Here is a 4,476-nt window from a genome sequence, read left to right as displayed (position 1 = left end):
AGCTGAAGACATCATCAGGAGGAACCACGTCCGGTTTCGGCCCCTCCTTTCGGAGGTGGCTTCAGCTCTGGCGTTGGGTGCATGTCTTCTTTCTTCTATACCCTGGCCTCTTCGATGCAGCATCAACGAGTGTCAGCGCCCGACTGACTGTCTTGTCAAATTCCCCCTTTTTTATACCTGCTGCTAGGCTCCAGCAGGAGGTATAAATATAATATGACAAATGATTTGAGGCCATTTTATTAATTCTTCACAGTTGGTATGGTGTATCACATACACACACATACATCCACATTCACATACATCCACATACACATACATCTGCATACACATACACCCACACATCTACACACGCGTTTATACATACATCCACACACACACACAAACACACCCACACACACATATATTTACATATATATACTCACACAGATATATATACTCACACAGATATATATACTCACAAATACATATATGTGTACATATGCATATGTGTTCACACATACACACATAAGAGGGTGTACATCCATACAAACTTATATCCTTGTATTTTTATGTAAATATACATACTTACATACCTGCACACACACATATACATATATACACACACATATATACATATATACACACACCTATAGATATTTCCACTCATATATGCACATGCGTACATAAGATAATACAAAAAAGAGTGCATACTCATATCAGGTGGATATAAGTGACATCAAAAAAACAGGATTACATCCCTTACTCTCAAGAGTCCCAGATGAATTTAACTTCACAGCAAGAAGTGCAAGAGGAGGCAGCGGTGTCAGATTCTCTCATGCATCGAATGTCAAGTTCTATAAAAAAAGTTTTAGCGAAGTTAAAAATGTGTATGTCGTAAAATCAAATGGTGGCGCTCCAGCATGGTCACAGTCCGTGAGCTGAAACTAGTTCAACTCAATTCAATTCAATTCATATATAATTTTCCTTGTGGAGGCGCAATGGCCCAGTGGTTAGGGCAGCGGACTCGCGGTCATAGAATCGCGGTTTCGATTCCCAGACCGAGCGTTGTGAGTGTTTATTGAGCGAAAACACCTAAAGCCCCACGAGGCTCCGGCAGAGGATGGTGGCGAACCCTGCTGTACTCTTCCACCACAACTTTCTCTCACTCTTTCTTCCTGTTTCTGTTTGACCTCTATTTCAAAGAGTCAGCCTTGTCACACTGTGTTACGCTGAATATCCCTGAGCACTACGTTAAGGGTGCACAAGTCTGTGGAGTGCTCAGCCACTTGCACGTTAATTTCACGAGCAGGCTGTTCCGTTGATCGGATCAACTGGAACCCTCGACGTCGTAAGCGACGGAGTGCCATGAGAATGATACTTTTCCTTATTCAGGCAGTGTTTGGCTGGTATCTTTCTGTGGATTGTTGAGATGGTGATTGTGGTATTATTTTTCATTCAGTTTTGGCTGATATTTTCGAGTAAATTACGTAAACAACGAGAAAAAATGGAAAACAGGACAAGTTAACACAGAGAAAGACCCTTCATCAGTTGTCGGCTGTCTATCTACTCCTCATTTCGAGCATATACATGTATACATATGCATGTGCGTTCACTATTTTCCCCTCGTTCTGGTCCAACAACCCTCCATGCTTGTTTTCGTTCGGTTTCCTTGTATGTGTCCACTGTCCTGTTTTTGTTCCCAGCTTAGACCCTCCATAAATCCCAAATTTTATTTTGGTATTTATGGGAGCAACTGTCTTCGAAGACTCATATTATCATTGATTGCTCGAAATGAGGAGTAGATAGGCAGCCGACAACTGATGAAGGGTCATTCTGTGTATTACTTGTCCTGTTTTCCATTTTTTCACTCGTTGTTTGCGTATTTAACTCATTTGTTTTCGTATTACATGTTGTTTACTGTTGGTGACGCCCTGTACCCATATATGCATACATGTGTGTGTGTGTGTGTGTGTGTGTGTGTGTGTATAAGTTGTATTAGTATCTAGAAGACCCAAAGGGTGGTAGAACCATACTGTCCTACACCTTCACTCCTCAGTCTCAAAGACTGAAAATCGAGATCGAGCGAGCGAGCTTTTGCTTTCTTCGATATTATCAGCGTAATGGTAATTTTACTAAATTTTTTTTAGGGATATACATACTTCTGTGAGATACTCTGTGTGTGTGTGTGTGTGTGTGTGTGTGTGTGTGTGTTACTTAATATAACTAGGAAGTTAGAACACCTACACTGCTAGAAATAAGAGCTAAAAAGCTCTAATGCTGTAGTTAAAGCGCATAATTGTATACGTGTGTGTGTGTGTGTGTGTGTGTGTTTGCCTCCACTACCGCTTGACAGCCGGTGTTCATATATTTACGTCCCTGTAACTAAGCGGCTCGGCAAAAGGATCCGATAGAATAATTACCAGGTTTTAAAAAATAACAAGTTCTGGGATCGGTTTGTTCGACTAAAATACTTCAAGGCATGACCGCAATCTAAAGACTGAAACATATATATCACAAGCTTGTAACACGTGGGATGTTGAGACTTCTTTCATATAATAGACGATTTCCGCTGAGTTAGTGAGAAGTGAATGCTACCGTCACATGTGTCACTTAGTACATTTAGTGACACAAATAGATATATTAACATCAAGTTTATTAAGTTAATATGTATCATAATTGACTTTTTACGGCAAATAAGCAATAGTATTTGGATCTTTTTTAAAACGGGGGCCACATTTTTCATTAACGAAACACTTTGAAAAGATCCTAGTATTTACTATTTTTATTGTGTTGTGATGCAGTGAAACTAATACAAACGGTTGTGAGCTTGAACAGAGCCTTCGCTTAGTTTAAGTACTATGGACTATCTGACTGTTCTAAATACAAATCTCTTCCGTAGTGTATATCGTACGCAGCATCAATCGATAAAAAATATATAACAACAATGATGTATTATGCTTGATCGAATCGACTATATTCACCGCCTGCGTCCTTGTAAAAGCTTGATTTACGTCAAGACGAATCATTGACAGTCAGACGGTGGCGAGCTGGTAGAAACGTTAGCACGCCAGGCGAACTGTTAAGTGGTCGCACGTCGGTACGCTCTGAGTTCAAATTCCGCCGAGGTCGGCTTTTCCTTTTATCCTTTCGGGGTCAATAAATTAAGTACCAACTGCATACTGAGGTCGATCTAATCGACTGTCCTCTTACCTCAATATTTCAGGTCTTGTTCCTAGAGTAGAAAAGAATCAGTGATATTTTTTTTGCCTATTCTTTTCTACTCTAGGCAAAAGGCCCGAAATTTTTAGGGACGGGGCCAGTCGATTAGATCGACTCCAGTACGCAACTAGTACTTAATTTATCAACCCCAAAAGGATTACAGGCAAAGTCAAGACCTCGGCGGAATTTGAACACAGAACGTAAAGACAGACGAAATACCTATTTCTTTACTGCCCACAAGGGGCTACACACAGAGGGGACAAACAAGGACAGACAAACGGAATAAGTCGATTATATCGACCCCAGTGCGTAACTGGTACTTAATTTATCGACCCCGAAAGGATGAAAGGCAAAGTCGACCTCGGCGGAATTTGAACTCAGAACGCAGTGGCAGACGAAATACCGCTAAGCATTTCGCCCGGTGTGCTAACGTTTCTGCCAGCTCGCCGCCTTCCTGTTACGGGGACGTTAAATAAACCAACACTGGTTGTCAGGGCAGGCCTTCCTACGAATAGCAGTGTATATATTCTTTGAAACTATATCATGCCTCAGGGGCAGGTATTATCTCGTAAACATTTTGGGGCAGCTGCTATGTGGTGCTATGTGGGTGCTATCTTCCACTCAGGTCTAGCAGAACCGACATTTTTTTTTATCACAACGTGTAGGTTTGGTGGTATCTTGTCCCTCTTCGTTATCAGGTATTTAGTAGCTATCTCCTTTTCCTGGATAACGAAGACATATCCTTCTAGGTTGAATGTAATGCATCTATTGCAGGTCCAAGAGAAGTTACTCTCTTCCTACCAATGCTGTTGTAGCCCTCTAGCTTTTTGTTGGTATGATACCTGCTCCTCCTCCAAGCCTTTGTTATGTACGTACGAATGTATGTATGTATGTATGTATGTATGTATGTATGGGAATTCCTCTAACCCAACACCATTACGACATAAGTAATGCCGGATTACCAAATATACCTGTAGTGAAACTACCTATCGTCTCTTCTACCTATCGCCATTAGATACAAAACTGCTATCGCCATTCTTCTCATTTAAATATAAACACACGCGAGCGTAGCAGAGAACCCATTCCTTGTCATCACGTGACTGATTAATATTCGAAGCGGCAACTTCTTCGAACCGTTCCCGCTAGAACGCAAACTGACCAATCACGGCCCCTAATAAGGTCACGTGATAGAGTAAAATTCTGAAGCCATCGGGAGCCGATAGTTTGTTATAAATAGCTTTAACTCGGCGGCCAACTTTGTCTCGGTCCAGTTTCTCT

Source organism: Octopus bimaculoides, chromosome 1 (assembly GCF_001194135.2).
Source record: "Octopus bimaculoides isolate UCB-OBI-ISO-001 chromosome 1, ASM119413v2, whole genome shotgun sequence".
NCBI classification, from domain to species: domain Eukaryota; kingdom Metazoa; phylum Mollusca; class Cephalopoda; order Octopoda; family Octopodidae; genus Octopus; species Octopus bimaculoides.
This window is presented reverse-complemented; position numbering follows the sequence as displayed.